This window comes from Martes martes, assembly GCF_963455335.1.
Source record: "Martes martes genome assembly, chromosome: 10".
NCBI classification, from domain to species: domain Eukaryota; kingdom Metazoa; phylum Chordata; class Mammalia; order Carnivora; family Mustelidae; genus Martes; species Martes martes.
The window spans coordinates 76,820,617-76,838,395 of NC_137898.1; positions in this window are offsets into that span (position 1 = coordinate 76,820,617).

Genomic DNA, 17,779 nt, shown 5'->3' on the forward strand with positions numbered 1-17,779 from the left:
TGTTTATTCTAATAAGATCCCATGGTTCCAAACAATTTGGGAGTTGCTTTGGGAAACTATAGCACTTTTTTGGGGAGGGGGCATTGTCAAAGATATACATTTCTGTCTTCTGATGATAGATGTAAATTTTGGAAGTGAGAAAAATCATTCAAAGAGAAGCTGGGTTTATCTGTTTGTTAAAAGAAGAGGTGTAATTTTTAATCCTTGATGCAAATAAATATCATCTAAGAAATTTAAAAAAGTTGTGAGTGCCCAGCCATGCTTACTTAATTGCTTTGCAGTGAGACAGTCCTTGGTTTTGGTTTGTTTTGTTTTTTAAGTACTTAATCTTTTTTTAAAAAAAAAGATTTTATTTATTTATTTGAGAGAGAAAGGACACAAGCAGGGGTAGGGGAGAGGCAGACGGAGAAGAAAACTCCCTGCTGAATAGGGAGCTGGATGTGGGGCTCCATCCCAGGACCCCAAGATCATGACCTGAGCCAAAGGCAGACGCTTGACCAACGGAGCCCTCCAGGTGCCCCCGATTTGGGTTTTAAAACTCCTTAGCTGATCTGAGGTGCAGACAGAGTTGAAAACTAAGGTTGGAATTGAGGTTGATTTTCTTGTGCAATTTATAGATTGACTTCTAAAAGTGATCCCAAAAAGGAATTTCCACCCACCCTTGGGACCACAGGGCTGTTGGAACCCGTATCCAGTGTCTAGAGAGGACTACTGTGAAGAACAATGCACATTTGAATGTCTGCGTTTTAGAGCGTTTCCTGACAAATGTTTGCCTACTTGTTTAGAGACACAGCAGAGGGCCAGTAAATGTAAAAAATCTCTTGGCTGGCCTAATTTCCTCAGCAAATAAGTTAAAGGGTTAAATATAAAATTTTCAAAAATGCACTTCTGTTTTTCTAAAGCAGACAAAGTAATAATGATTCTTAGCTTTTTTCCAGTTTGGGGCAATGGAGAAGATTCTAACTAGTAATACAGTTGTCTGTTTCTTCTCTTTGGGAGAGCTCATGGTCACAAACTGTAATCTGAAATCTGAAAAATGATCTGAAATATACCCATAAAGCATCAGTGTAATTTCTTTTACAGTAGTAAGGTATAGCTTGGAGATGGGCAAGGAACTTGACATGCTCTTGGATGAAGCCATACTGTGCACGATGGCTGATCCCGCCCCAAGCAAGGTCAACAGAGAACCTGGCTAACTGAAGGAGTCTGCCCATGACCTGCTTTGGGTGGCCAGTGTGCACAGCCAAAGGACAGGCCAGGCCAGAGGGAGGGACGGTGGCATTGATCTGCCACGTACTGAATCAGCTGCGCTCAGCGATCCTTTCACAGGCTGCCTTACCTGGGCTTGGGAGAAGGATGTCTAGATGGGGTCACACGGGGTCCCTGCCCTCTGGGCAGCTCACCGTCCTGGGGGACGGACTTCAAAGCCAGGAGAAAACTCTTCTTGTGCACAGGAAGCCAAATGCTTGCAAGAAAAATGGAAGAATGCAAACCATTAGTGGTTTCAACGGAAATACGTCTATAAATGCCTCACCAGCGCCGTGTGCGCAAGGCTTGCTGCGAACATTCAACGTCGTGTTTGTTGAGCGCTTCGCTGAGCCCGAGCCAAGGAAGGCATTCATCACTGTGGCCAGAGGTGGTGGTGGCGGGAGAGAGAGGGACAGTCTCATCAGTGTGTTACCAATCTGATGGCGAAATTTCTGTGCTGTGCGCGAAGAGCTGTGAATGAACGGAAGGCCTCCCCACGGCGCCATAGCTGGTCAACACGAGCCAGCTTGTCCCCCGAGGAAGGAGCAGGAACAAGAGGATGGGGGCAAGTTGCTGCGGAGTGAGGCGGAGATCCCCTGGGCGCCCCTGCAGTCTGGGTTTGTCAGTGTAGCTTCCCAAAGGCGGCAGGGCATGGCCATCATACACCTGAAATCAAACACCGACCTGCCGCTTAGTGGCAGTGAGAACTTCGCCTCATTGTCTAAATTCTCGGACTCCCGGGCTCCCTATTTATGACACGCAGAGGGTAAGAGCCACCTCTACGGGTCCCGGGGGTTGCTGAACGACTGTGCGTAGTCAAGCGGCTGGTGCAAAGTTCTTGTTCAGCGAAGTAGTGGTCACGTCCCTAGAATTTCATGTATACTGAGGTAGAAACTGAGGTCGGTAAGATCTAAAGAAAATTCACAAGCTTCACACTCTTTCTTGAAAGCGGGTTGTTATTGTTTTAAATACATTGAGCACATGGCTTAAAAAGCTACTTTTAAAGAAAACAAAATCCGGGATGCCTGGGTGGCTCAGTTGGTTAAACGTCTGCCTTCAGCTCAGGGCATGACCTCAGGGTCCTGGGATCGAGCCCCACATCAGGCTCCCTGCTCAGCAGGGAGTCTGCTGCTCCCTCTGCCTCTGGCCCTCCCCTGCTTCCCACCCCAGTCTTGTGTGCGCGCACACACACACACACACACACACTCTCTCTCTCTCTCTCTAATAAATACAATCTTTAAAAAAATAATAAAATAAATAAAATCTCAAGTTCACTAAACCCTAAGCATCATGCATTGATTTCTGTTTCAGACCCTTTCACAGACTTTGGTAGCATGGGCCTTTGTAAATTACACCCTTCCTCTTACCTTGGAGGCCAGGCCCTGTTTACAGTGCCCCCCAGCTCTGAGGCTTCACTGTGTCTGAAGGCTGGAGGTCAGATCTCAGAGTAAGGTCCAAAGGCATGACAGGTGCCTGTGGACGCCTAGGGTGTTGCAGGAGGTGGGGAGGGTCAGGACCTAGCAGAGGTTACTTACCGGAGTTCAATAGCTGTGCGGTAAGGACCAGAGTTGGGGGGGGCAAGGGGCTGGTGACATGGCCCAAGTTGTATGTTGACAAAATTAATCTGGGTGTTCCAGTCGGATGTGTAGAAGAGAAAGCCTGGAGGGCAGGGACCATTTAAAAAGCTCTAATTCCAGGAAAAGCAGACAAAAAAAAGAGGGGTGGTAGCCATGTAAATAGAGAGCAGGTGTTCAACACGAGCTACATGGCAGGGATCACATCTACAGATTTCAAATAGGCTTTAACAAGTTCCTTCTGCCACCAGAAGTTGCGTCATTGTGAGTTGGGACAACCCACCATCAGGCTTCAGTCTTCCAGCCCATCCCAAATGCCAACCAGTGACCTGACCACCTTGACTTGTCTTGGCTTACCTGTAAAGCACAGAGATGAGCCCACCAGCGTCCATACAAATTCATTTGTTCCGTGAACATGCTTGCGCGGGAGGGTAAGGTTTATGCCCATATTGCATTTCACTGTGTGCGTATAAATCCTTATATGCTGGTAAACTGATTGGTTTAAGGCCAAGAGTGTGTTCATCTAGGCAAACAGCTTGGCTATGAGAAGGATAGATTTTGCTCATCTGGATAAATGGCTTCTCACTAGCCCAGTTTACCTCTCAAGAACGGCTAATTCTAAACCACTATGTCATAAAAGTCACTCATTAACTGAAATCAGTTGTCCCTAAACCACTTAAAACCAGACCCCCACCCCTTGCAAATGCCCTTCCTGACCTCCCCCATCTGAGACCCTACCAAGACCCAGTAGGAGTTCTCCCTTACCGCAGACAACCTCGTGAACCTAACCTGGGCCCAGAGACCCTTTGCAGAGCTTCTGCAGAGCTGACAAGTGTCAAGGCAAACCCACCAACCTGAAGTCCACAGCCACACCCGATTCCTCCTGTTCTGTCTGCACTGCCTGCTTGCTCGGAGACCATGGTCATGCACGCCACACCTGTTGCCCTTGAGCTGTGAGATCGCTCCCTGCTCTGACCACCTGCCCCCACCTCCCCCCACGCTCTTGGGGTTACTTACTTTCCTTTGCCTCATATTAGCGCTGTATTACGTTATTTGTTTTATTGCTTATTGTGGCAACCTCTGTATTTCAGGGAAAGATGCCAATCCTGTGCCTTGCCCATGACCGGGAATCACCAAGCTCATTTTAAAAGTGTTTTGAAATCCAAAGCATTTAAGGAGAATAAGTCAAAGGAAATGCAAAATCTTAATTTTTTTCCTTTAAGGCAAAACTCTAGAAGCAAGATCTCTGGGATAATTCAGAGTTGTTTTGGCTTTACAAAATAGGCTCCTTCTAGTTCTTTTCAGAGTACCGGATGATTATTTTTTGGTCTCTTTCATACTGCTTACACACACACGTGCACACACGTATACACACGCGCACACACACAGACATCAAGCATGTTAGCTTCCATGTACTGGGACTGTCCTTTCCCGTTGGTACAGCTATCTTCTTTCTCTCTTCTGTCTTCTGTATATTTGGTTTGGTGTTTTGAGATCTTTATCTTATCTTCCCTTATCCTAGATCCTACTAGAAACACGTCCCATGCACTGTGCTGGGTGCTCTGTGCACCTCATGAGGATCCTGCCTGCGTGGAGGGCAGGGTTGGACATGCTACTGGGGGAGAGCGGCTGGAGGAGAACAGGGGACAGCATATCACCACTATCCAAATGGATTCCTTATTTTGCACAGACACCGTGTTTCTAATTAAAGCTTAGGCATAAACAGACAAAGATGGATGGATTGCTTCATTGTGGAAGTGAGAGAGCATCAGGGGATGACAGACCTTGAGAGAAAAACCATCCAGTGAGTACAACGTCAGACACCGTGGGACAGACTCAGCAAGAATGCCTGAGAGCCAGGGACAGGGAAGAAACTGTCACTCTAACAACCACACCCTATGACAAGGGACGGAGCCATCATTGGGAAAGACAGAAGTACCAGACATACCCAGTGACTCTCCCATTGAGTTTAGCCTCGAATTTCCAGTCTCAGTCTCTTTCTGTGAGCTTCTGTATCTTGAGATAGATGATACCTGCCCGTGGATCACTGAAAACTTCCCATCAAGATCTGAGCTTTCTTCCACATGTTACAACCAGATCAGGGGTGTTACTTTGATCCTCTCCAAATATTAATTGATCAGCTTGATATTAAATGAATATAAAATATAAATTTGGATAAAGGCAAAGGTGAAAATTTCTAATAGGAAATGCAGGTGGACAGTGGGTTGTGTCCCAAGGGAAATAGGGACGAACTCTTTCTAAGCATCTTGGCCTCCAGACCTCTGCTGTGTAAGTGGGGAACACTCCCTACCCCCATCGAATTGGGGTTCCTCTCAAGAGTACTTGAAGAGTACTGTTAACCTTACCAGTTACCCTATACCATACTTAGAGCCATCGCTTGGAACTGGTTAGACCTAAAATCATGTTTTGGGTCTCAAAAGGATAGAGGGTCTCTCTCAAAATTTTAATCAGGGAGAAGATGGACTTTAAAACGTAGCCCAAGGGACGCCTGGGTGGCTCAGTGGGTTAAAGGCTCTGCCTTCAGCTCAGGTCATGATCCCAGGGTCCTGGGATCGAGCCCCGCATCAGGCTCTCTGCTCGGCGGGGAGCCTGCTTCCTCCTCTCCCTCTCTGCCTGCCTCTCTGCCTACTTGTGATCTCTCTCTCTGTCAAATAAATAAATAAAAACTTAAAAAAAAAAAAGTAGCCCAAGATTAAGTCTCCCTTATTTTAATGACTCAGAGAAATCTTTCTTGGAATTTACTTGTAAGCCACTTTTATTGTCCAACTTTCTGTTTATGTATATACTCTGTTGGCTGGTTTACCCCGTTATTAATAAAAATATCTTAATAGGCTATCAGAGTAGGTATGGATTAATTATTTTTCCTTTTCAAATAATGAATCATTATTAAGGTGGCTCGAAGGGAAAACAACATGGCTATTTAACCCATTACATGATGTGTAAACAACTCTCCACAGATACATGTGTAGATAAACCGTATATATCCACACATCATTTTATACGTAGATATATCACAAATCTATCTATCTGTCCGTCTGTCTATTCTACAATAGCCCGGATGTTATGACGACCTCTTAAATGTCTCCATGGTTCTAATCTCACTCTCGTCCAATCTATTTGCCATACTTCAACCAAAGTGATTTTTTCAAAATGTAAAAATGGCACTTTCATCTTCCTGGGAAAATAATTCTCATATTTCTTTACATTGTTGAAGTTCAAAAGCCCTTCCTTATTTTTATCTTTGCTTTTCTCTCCAGCAGCACCATCCCCTGCTCCATCCCAGTCTTCGTCTCTCCTCCAGCCTCCAGAGCCCTCACCTCCCCATTACCTCAGCTCTCCAGTGGCCTGTCCCAGTGTCCATGCTGGCTCTCCTGGATCACCTGGCCTGCCTTTGGCCACCTGCTGAGCTCATGTTCACCCTTCAGGACCCAGCTATGTATCCCGTCCCCTCTCCTGGGCTCATCCACCCTCACTTTGGGTCACCACTCTATCTTGTATTTACCCGTCATTATACCTTTTAAACCAACACTTGTTCATATTTCTGTGTCCCCTAATGAGCCTGTAAATGGTTTGGAGACAGGGTCTGTGTCTAGTTTTGCTTTCCTATGCTTAAGACAGTATACACGGTACATAGTAAGTGTGCAATATATGTAACTGAATGAATGAATGAATGAATGAATAGAACTCTTGAGGATCTTTTGATAGACTCTAGCACATCTGGAGAAGAAATCTTTTAAGTTGTCCTCAAATTTTAGATTCACGTAACTTCTTTTCTTTATGCCCTACTAGAGATCCCAAAGGACCAGTGTTAAGGAAGGCCACTTTCAAACTGCCTTTTAAAAATTTTTACAGAGCACTATAGTTATATTCATTAGTATGATACAAATACAAATGAAGGGCAACCTTAATATCTCTTAATACAGCATGAACATTTAATCTTGGGTTCACATAAAGCTCACTGCAGTAATATGTGAGTAGATCTGTGGACCAGAAACAAGTCCAAAGATAGAGTCATATATATTTGGAATTTAGAATACAAAAATCTGTTATTACAAATCAATAAGGAAATGGTGTATTTAGTAAATTGTACTTGGATAGCTATCTCTTCATTTTGCAGAAAGTAAAGAAAGATCCCTTACTCACACCATATACAGAGATAAACTATAGAATTAAAAATGCAACAAAACTATGAGGTCTAGAGGAAATAAAGAATATTTTTATAATTTGGGGCAGGGAAGCCTTAAATGAAGATTGACAGATTTAAATACATAAAAATCTAAAGCCACTAGATGGCAAAATATATTATGAATAAAGTTTTAAAAAGCAAACAACAGATGAGCAGAAAATATTTGCAATACCTTAAAAAAGCAGTGATATCTAAATTATGATTTATTAAAAAAGTACAATATAAAAATGTAAAAACAAAAGGTCAAATAGACATAATGCACAGAGGAAGAAATAGAAATGACTGTTAAACTTTTGAAAAAATATTCAACCAAAAATTATAAAAAATGCCAATGCGGTATTTTTCACTCACTAGATTGGCAAACTGAATCAAAGATTGAAGGTATTCAATATTGGCAAGGATACGAACATTGTCATTTGCTATAGATATGCAAGTTTTCATATAATATTTGTAAAATAATTTTTTAGTGCTCATCAAAATTTTATACATATATACCTAACTGTTTAACTTGTGGAACTATCTGTATCATTTGGCATAATAATGTATAACACCCCCTTATTTCTTGTGCTGATAAATTGGATTCAGTTTAGGTATATATCAACAGAATCATGGTCACATAGAAAGCAGTATAGAAATTATGGACTGTTACATAGGTAAGTGAGAACCTACACACTGAAGATCCCCCATATTATATCTTCTGTGTATGTATGTTCACTATTTATATTCTGTGTGTATATATATATGTGTGTGTGTGTGTATATATATATATATAATACAAGGTCTGCAGATACATTTACCTAATTTTTACCTTTGGGGAAAGGGATGGACTGTGATTGTAGGAAGAGACCTTCCACATTTTACTTTATCTACTTCTTTGTGTTTTTTCTTTCCAATTTAACATGTCTATTTAGGGAAATAACAGTTAAAGATAAAACATTTTTGTAAGTGTCCCACTAGCTTGTCATCTGTCACAATGTCACTGAACAAAGATGGCTTAACCACAGCAAAAGAAGTTGAGCAGAAGAGGGCCTGGGTGAACTCTCTGAGGCTATTGGTGCTAACAAGGGACAGGCCAAGGCGGGTGTTGTTGCATTAAGAAGATTGGGAAGAAGGAGACCCAACATGCAGAATCAGGTGTTCAGGGACAATGGTGAGAGATACAGGTCAAGGCTAATAGCCAGTGTCTATGGTCTCAGAGATTTACAGGAAATCCTCTACCCTCCTCTTCCCAGGTGGAAGACTAGGAAAGAAACCTGGAATGTGGCTGGAAGGAGGAATCAGAGGCCTAGCCAAAAGCCTGGAGTGCAGAGGGTGCCCCTCAGGCCCCAGGGTGAAGCCGTGGCAGATCACAAGAACAAAGGAGAACCTTCTAAGTACGCACATCAACCTGAGTCAGCGGTTGTGACAAGACCACAGTTATAGGCCCATAAAGAGAAAGGCAGACCCCAGTTTTAGAACAGTGGTAAGTTATTCATTCACATACAGCATGACCACTGACCAGTGTGGGGGGCCAGGCCGGACCTACATCAGACGGTCACCTGTTCTGACCTCGGGGTGAGAAGACTGTGGAGAGGGCAAACAGGCCAGTGTTAGTGCCATTCCGGGTAACTAAGAAAGTGCTGTGGACCTTGGTCCCTGAGCTGGCTCTCCAAAACTGTACAATCAGAATGTATTGGTCTAGACTGGGGATCGAAAACAGGATGCCACAACATAATCTGAAGAAATATTAGAACTAGTGCTGACTCAAACTGAAGATTTCTAGAATTTCTGATAAATACTCCTCAGAAAAGGCTTCTTATTTTGAGGGTGGTTAGGCATTGAGAGACCGGTCACACATATCCACGTTAGGTCTAAGACCATCGATCTTGGTGGCTCTCTCTCTCGAACTTTCCGGAAGCCAGTATCTATCTGTAATTGATGGAGGAGCAAGCAAAATGAAGAGACACCAGTGCTGTCTTAGATTTATGACCTCTTTTTTCACTCAAGGTAAGAACTCCAGAATTCAGAATACTACATTCTTATCTGATGCACGGGACTAGGTTAAATGTTGAACTACATGATAGATGAAGCCGAATTAATTAATGTCAGTCCTCATATAAATTGCTTATGATGAGAAACAATGAAATTAAGGAAAGTAGATGTGATACATCATCATTCCTCTTCATTTAATCTAGCTGAGAGGTGGGCCAGAGGAAGACGCATCTCATAAATGAGAAAAATGGGCAGGGTTGGTAATACATTTGCATTCATTTCCTCTTCAGAGTTGTCGAGAGTTGTTCTCATGAACCCAAAATTCATATTTAGTGTACAAACAAGCTCTATGCTTTCATTTTAAAACAATGTGGCTTGTTCTGTCTGGCAATAATAAAACCCCTTATTTTAGCAACACAAATTTGTGAGGAAAATCAGGGGACGTTTTTGATGGCTGAGATATTAAAGCATTAACACCTTTCTAGTTAAGTCCTGGATGGAATGAGCTCCCTGGAGGCTTGGCACACATGACAGCAGGGGATTCGGTATTCTTCCAGCCTGGCTCACGTGCGTGCTGAAGTCAAAGCCAGACCATCCCCAGGAAGTACAGAGTCCCATCTGATGATCAAGTCCACAGTTGTTTCCTAGTCACCATCTCCCTGTTCTCTGTGAGGAATGGGTGCTCAGTGGCAAGGCAGAGAAGCGTCCTGACTTAGATTTCAGGGAGCAGGGCATCACCCAAGTATGGCAGAGGGGAGAAATTCCTTCAGATTGCTAAAATCTAGTTTGCTAATTTTGTTACCAATGGATATGCGACCGAGTTATTTTTCAGATTCATTAAACAGGTACATACCTGCCAGGCCTGCTGGGGGTTGAGGACACCACAGTAAGTCAAGATTCTTGTCCTGGAGAGGTTCATGGTCAGGGAGATAGACACCTGAACAGAGAATGTGGAAGGTGCAGTAACGGAGCAAATCAAAGTGCCATGGGAACTTTTTGTAAGCTTGTGGGATTGTAGATGTCCCCCTAGAAACAATGCCTTTGGGCAGTGCTGTGATTAGTTAGAAGGTCACCGGTCAGAGGGAGAAGGGTGGATGAGGCAGACTGAAATGCAAAGGAAAGGCATAGAAGCCTGGAACGCATAGTCTGATTCTATGCCTATCAGATTGTCAGCCATTAAAAGATGCATATGGGGGCGCCTGGGTGGCTCAGTGGGTTAAAGCCTCTGCCTTTGGCTCAGGTCATGATCCCAGGGTCCTGGGATCGAGCCCCACATCGGGCTCTCTGCTCTGTGGGGAGCCTGCTTCCTCCTCTCTCTCTGCCTGCCTCTCTGCCTACTTGTGATCTCTGTCTGTCAAATAAATAAATAAAATCTTTAAAAAAAAAAAAGATGCATATGAAACTGTGTGGGCAACAGTGTTGGAAACAAGCCCTTTCGGGTCTTCTGGTTGGAGTGGAGGCAGGTCCAAGCCCTGTTGAGGACAACTGGGCAGATCACTCACAATCACAAATGCACCTGTGCATAATCAAGCAATTCCTCTTTTAGGAAGTTGTCCTAGAGATACAGTCATCCTTGTGCAAACTGTAGTAGGTCAATCATTGTAGCATAGTTTGTGCTAGCCAACTATTGGAAAGAGTTGAAGTGTATGTCACAAGGGGGAGGCAAATAACTTTGACAGAGTCTCACAATGCACGTTTGTGGTGCCATGAAAGAACGAGAAAGCTTGGGGGTTTCTGGGTGGTTCAGTCGTTAAGCGTCTGCCTTTGGCTCAGGTCATGCTCCTGACGTCCGGGGATCGAGCCCCATATTGGGCTCCCTGCTCAGCGGGGAGCCTGCTTCTTCCTCTCTAGCTCCTTCCTGCTTATGTTCCCTTTCTCGCTATCTCTCTCTGTCATAAATAAATAAAATCTTTAAAAAAGAGAGAGAGAGAGAAAGAAAAAGAAGGCTCTTTATAATCTGAGTTGGAATGATCTCCAAGATCTGTTACAAAGGAAAAGCACAAGCTGCTGAAGAGCGGGGAGGGAAGACTTCTGTCTGTGTAAACAAAGTGGACAACGTAGAATAAAGAAGAAATATAAACTTTCAGTAATGTATGCAAAAAAGGTCTCTGAAAAGGCACAAGGAAGTTATACATGGGGTTGCCTCAGAGGAGAGAAACTGGGAGGTGGCTTATGTGTTTTTTTTTTCTTTTTGTGGTGAGAACCGTTAAGATCTACCCTCTCAGCGAATTTCATGTGTGTAAAACAGGACTGGTAATTATAAGCACATTTTCTGTATGTTGTATCTGCAGAACTCATTCACTGTGCATAACTGAGACTGTACCATACAGCCAACACGTCCCCATTTCCCCCTTCCCTTCACCCCTGGTAACCACTGCTCTACTCTCTATTTCTATGAGTCTGACTATTTTACGTTCCACGGAAAAGAGATCATGCGGGTTTTTTGCTGTAACAAGCTTATGTCACCCCGCTTTAGAATCCCACCCAACACTTCCTAGCTGTGGGTAGAACCGTGCTTGGCCCATTTCCGGCCGCAGTGGGCTCTCAATAAATACCCCTCCCACCTCCTTTTTCTTTCCTCTTTCTACTCTGTCCTTATCTAGCTGGATAAGAGGGCGTTCACTGAGGCAGGCTTGAAGAGGGAGGCATTTACCTCCATGGTGCCCAACGCTTTTCCAAGCCCTCTTGGTATATTAGAAAAGGCAGTTAAAGAATGAGACCCATCGTTTTCATTATTGTTCTCCAGGGGACACATTACCACAGTTTCATGCATCTCAGAGGGAGGGCTCATGAGTCAATACGGTAGAGAGCAAACAAAGATGAAGATGGAATGTGAGAGGCTGCACGGAAGCCCCCAGCTTAGCTCAGGCAATTCCATTTAGCACGGCCCTCGCGGCAGCAAAATATCATTCCTCCGGACTTCGCTCCCTTCCCAGAATGACTGAGTGCGTGAGCGAGGCTCAAGTTGTCAGGCAAGCAGTTTATCATCATGGTAGCAAAGAGGAAGATGCAGCTTTCTAAGGAAGCCAGGAGACGGGAGATTTTGATCCGGAGGCTTGTGGCGGCAGGACCTGAGGACAACAGGACCGGAAGCCCCCGGGGCCACCCAGAGAGGGGACTGGGAAGGCAGGAGATTCCCAGGGACTTACTCATTTATTCCGGTGGAAAGTGGTATTTTGGTTTCTACATTTTTATAAATCAGAATGTGCCCCTCTACTTTTCTGGCTTTCTTCCCCTTTTGGTTTTTCTTTCATTTATTCAACACCTATTTCTTAAATGCCTATTATGTGTTCCTGATTGTGAAGGCAATAGGAACACATAGAAGAATAAGACAGTTTTTGTCTTCAAGGAGTTCATCGCTTTGCATGCCCTTTCCCTCCTCCCTACTGAATTTGCATTCTTGTGTTCAGAATGTCTATCAGTACTGACACCAAATGGGTACAGACACACACACGTAGCTGTTGTCGCTAAGAGACTGGGAGTGTAAAAAAAAAAAAAGTGTAAAACCTTCCGTTTTTCTCTGGAGAAATTATCCCTGACCTCAACATGTGATAATAGTGAGTCTAAGACTTGGTATGTGAACCAGACTACCTGAATTAAGTGGCCAAACTTAGCATGACCAATAATGGACCAAACCAACAAGATGCTCCTCTTGGCATAACTCAATGGGAAATACTCATTATCTGCATCTAGTTAATAGGAAACAATCAGAAGAACCCAGAATCTGGGCATCTTACAAGACACCTGGCCTGGTCTTTTCAAAAACATCAATGTCAAGTGTGGTAGCTACCTTCCAAGATGGCTGCACAATGATCCTAGCCTCCTGGTCATCCCCTTGCGTAGTGCCCTCCCACATCAATTAGAGTATTGTGGAATGAACTGTGTCTGGATTCTGAGGCTCAGTTATAAAGGACATTGTGGCGTCTGCCTTGTACCTTCCTGGATCAGTTGCTCTGGAGAAAGCTAATCATCATGACCTAAGAAGAACGCATAAATATTCCTGTGGAGAGGCTGATTGGGGAGGAACTCTCCTGCTAGCATCTGGAACCATCTTGTCAGCCATGTGAGAAAGCCACCTTGGAAGTGATCCCCCAGCCTCAAACAAGCCTTCGGATAACTGAATTCTCAGGTGAACTATTGACTACCCCATGACGGACCCCAAATCAGAACCGCACGACTAAGCTGTTCTCAAATTCCTAATCCACAGCAACTATGAGATAATAAATGTTTAGAGCTGTTTTCAGCCACTAAGTTTTGTGGTTATACAGCAATTTATTATTTTATTAGACAACAATAGATGGCTAATACTTTATGAAAGACAAAAAAAGGCAAAAGGATGATTCTAGATTAAAGGAGAACTAGAGGAACATGACAACCAAGGGTAAGGTATTGCTTTTCACTGAATCCTGGAAGGGGGGACATTGCTAACAGGACTTTTATTTGGGGGATAACTGGGGAAATCCGGATAACATTTTTGAATCAATGTTTAAGTTTTTGGGTGTGCTGATGGCACTGTGGTTAGGGGGGTCAATGACTTTGTTCTCAGGAGATGCAAGCTGGACTAGTTGGGTGAAATGTCCTGTTTGTAGTATTTAATACTTTTCCACATAAATTTATAGAAAAAGATAAAGCAAATGTGATTTAGTGAATTTTGGAGAAGGTTATGTGTTTATTATTCTATTCCTTTGTGGTCTTTTTAATACTTTCTTAAAAGATTTTATTTGAGAGAGCGAGCAAGAGAGCGCCCATGAGTGAGGGGGAGGGGCAGAAAGAGAGGAAGAAGCAGACTTCCCACCGGAGCATGGAGTCTGATGTGGGACTCGATCCCAGGCCCCTGGGATCATGATCTGAGCTGAAGGCAGATGCTCAACTGACTGAGCCACCCAGGCACCCCTACTTTGGTTTTTTTATACATCTGAATATTTTTATAATAAAAATTTGGGAAGAAATGTACATGCAACTTGAGCCAATAATTACCTTCCAAGGATTTATCCTAGTGATGTAACTAGAGATAAGCACAAAGATGAGAGGAATTTTTTTAAAAGATTTATTTATTTATTTTAGAAAGGAAGAGAGAGAGCACGGGGGAGGGGCAGAGGGAAAGGGAGAGAGAATCTCATGCAGATGCCACGCTGAGCACAGATCCAGACATGGGGCTCCACCTCACACCCCTGAGATCACAACCTGAGCTGAATCTTAGAGTCTGACGCTTAGCCAACTGTACCACCCAGGTGGCCCATTTTTTTTTTTAAACTACAAAAATTTTTATCCATCTTTTTTATCATAGTCAAATGCAATTTTTACATGGATATTTTTGCATCATTCTTTATATTTTTATATTTTTGTGTCATTCTTTATTTTTTTAGATCTATTTTAAATATGCTTCCCAAATTATAAAATTCAATTGTCATCTATCTAAATATTCAAGCACTGAAAGAATCACTAAGTTATATCAATACTATGGAATACTATTTTACCATCAAAAATGATGTTGGATATGAATATTATCAGTATTTTTTTTTAACTAAAGGTAATTTATTTTCCTTTTTTTAAGACTTCGAAGATAGGTGCTCCTGGGTGGCTCATTTGGCTGGGCATCTGACTCTTAGTTTCAGCTCAGGTCATGATCTCAGGGCCTTGAGATTGTTCTGTTTCCTTAGCCTTCATCTCAAAAGAGACCCTCCTTCGATCTTATCTGGTTGGAGAGGGCAGCCTGGAAGTGCGTACTCAGGGCACATCAAGACTGCAGTCCCTTCTCCTTCTCTCTCATTTCTCTCACGTGCTTGAGTTTTCAAGTGCTCTGTGGCTTTCTCCTCTGGAGGAGCAGCGCAGCAGGAATCTGCTGGGATTGGAGACTCCAAATGGGGCCATGCGCCAGAGCCAGAAAGTCACGGTCACAGGTCAGGTGACCTCGGAGCACGGCCGGAGACCAGGGAGACAGGAGTGTTTGAGCGCTTTTCTCTGAGGGTGCACTGAGGAGTGGGGCCCCGAGCTCTCAGCTCCTCTGGGCTGGAGTATCATCAGTATTTAAAAACCTACCCAAGTGAGGGACTCCTGGGTGGCTCAGTCAGTTAAGAATCTGCCTTTGGCTCTGTAAGGACCTATTTTATATTTTTATTTTAGCCGGAGGCTTCCATTGAAATTAAACAATAACTTTGTTGTTTAACCCTTAAACTGTCCCTGCTCCCCTTCCCCCAGGGGACTTAAAAACAAGTCCCGGAAACCAGTTCCAGGTAACAAAGCCCAGGTACAAGGGTGGGTCAGGCCAGATGGAGACATCCAATCAGTGGGGGCGCATACTGTCTCCTAGCTACCAAGGTGATGGACTAGTTTCCATGGCTACTGTGGGGTGAATTGTAATTCAATTAGCCACCTGTGTGTGGCCAGGCCCAACCACATGGCCTTTGCTCTATAAAAGTTAGTCTGGAAAGCAGGGAGGGGTTGTCCTCTCTGTAGGGGCGTCCCTGACCGGTCTGTTTGACAGTAGGTCTGATTCTTGATGCTTGGCGCGAAATAAGGCTTTGCTTGACCTTCACATTGTATCAGTCTTGCTCCTTTAATCACGGACCCATTTTTGGGGTACCCATTTTTGGGGGGACCTAACAGGCTCAGGTCATGATCCCCGGGTCCTGGGACCAAGTCCCACATCAGGTTCCTTGCTCAGCAGGAAGCCTGTTTCTGCCTCTGCCTGCTGTTCTCCCTGCTTGTGCTCACTCTTTTGCTCTCTCTCTCTCTGACAAATAAATAAATAAAATCTTTAAAAAAATAAAAAATTTTTAAAAAAGAAGAAAAAACCTAGCCAAGTGAATAAAAAGCACATAATAAATCATCAGGAGTAGTGTGATCTTATTTTTAGAAAACGTGTGGAGAAAAATATGTGGAAGAATAATTCCACAAGAAATTCCACCATGGGGCTATTTCTGGGTCATTGAGTAGTGGATACTTTTTCCTTCTTTCTATTTGTCTGCATTTCCCAGTTTTCTTCAATGAATGTGCACTGACTTTGTTATAAGGGGAAAAAGGGGTTGTTGTTTTTGGTTTTGGTGCATAAAGGTGGTTTATTAAAGCATAGGGACAGGACCCATGGGCAGAAAGGGCCATACTGGGGTTGTGAGGAGCAACTGATTATACACTATGGGGTTGGGGGAGAAAGGAAAAAGGGAGGTTTTCTTTTTTTTTTTTTAAGATTTTATTTTTTGATTTGACAGAGAGAGATCACAAGTAGGCAGAGAGGCAGGCAGAGAGAGGGGAGGAAGCAGGCTCCCTGCTGAGGAGACAGCCTGATGCGGGGCTCGATAGGGGGGTCGATCCCAGGACCCTGAGATCATAACCTGAGTTGAAGGCAAAGGCTTAACCCACTGAGCCACCCAGGCGCCCCTAAAAAGGAGGTTTTCAAAAGAACTTTCATATGCTAAAGAGGACCTACAAGATACCAGAGGCCTTGCCCTTGTCAAGCTCAGGTTGTTTTTCCCTCTAGCAAAGCAGTAACATTAAGTCGGTTGGGAGCTTTCTGGAGGAAGAGCACACATGTCCCACCCAGAACTGGGGGTGTGGGGGGAAGGTTTCAGGGTGGCAGCTTATGCTTTGTCTTCAGCTAGCTTTCAGCTTCCTCATCATTTGCCCCCTGAACAATTTTGACCCTTAAATCCTTAAGGTTGCCGAAGGTGGAAGGTCTCATCTTCTGTGATGTCTTCCTGCTGAACAGGGGCGTAGAGAGGTCCCTACATATGGGTCAATATTGGTCAGATGGGGAACATATAGGGGAGTTATGAAAGGGTAAGGCAGCTGAATCCAACACAGACGACGTATATGAAACTTCTTGAGTAGAAAGGATCATCTATCAGCTGGAGGTGAAGGAATCTTGGCACCAGTCCGGGAGACACGGGAAAAGACAACACAATAAGGTTAATAATGGGAAAAAAGAAGCCTGACAAAATGCCCATTGGTAGTTGACCATAATTTTCCTCAGTCCAGGAGTTTTAACCAACCATTAAAGGAAAGAGAGGGGTTGTTTAAAGTGCAAATTTGAACATTTACGTCAGGTAGAAACCCAGAAGTGTTTTGTGGTGCTCTAGAATGCTTACACAGCATTCTGTTTTCATGCTGGCACAAGGTTATTGTTTTGAAAAGATGGCGGCGCTGTTTCATTTTGGTGTCCTATACTTGTATGTAAACCGGTTTCCACCCTCACAAGAAAAGTCAGGTTGACCTCATTCATGTCCAGAATATGACGTGTAGGCATAAAGTGAACCTGGTGTGGTTAAAAAGACAAGTCCAGTTTCCCCAACAAATTAACATATGGGTGAGTCCTAACCAATCCTAATAAATAGAATTTCTTCTGTGTGGTTCAGCCAGACAGTCCAATCCAAAGGTGACCCTTCAGCCCTTCCTGTGCTCTTGCCCCAGACACTGCTGGGTCTCAAACATCCTTTCGTGGGAGTCCCTAGCGGGGTTCCTAGGTTTCCCCCTACTTCCACTTCTTCCTCCGCTGCTCCTGGAACACCCTCATCCTGGCGTCCGCTCTCCTGGACCACTGTGACTCCTGGCTTCTGCAGGCAAGAAGCTCCTGCTGGTTTTGCCCACTGACCTTGTCAGTGCCATTGGCCTTTACCACTGCCACTGCCCTCTCCGGAAGATTACAGGGCTGTCTTTTCCCCCTTCTCAGAATGATTTTATTTATTCATTTGCGAGAGATTGAGATTATAAGCATGGGGAGCAGGGAGAGGGAGAAGCAGACTCCAGGCAGAGCAGGGAGCCTGACCAGGGCTCACTCCCAGGA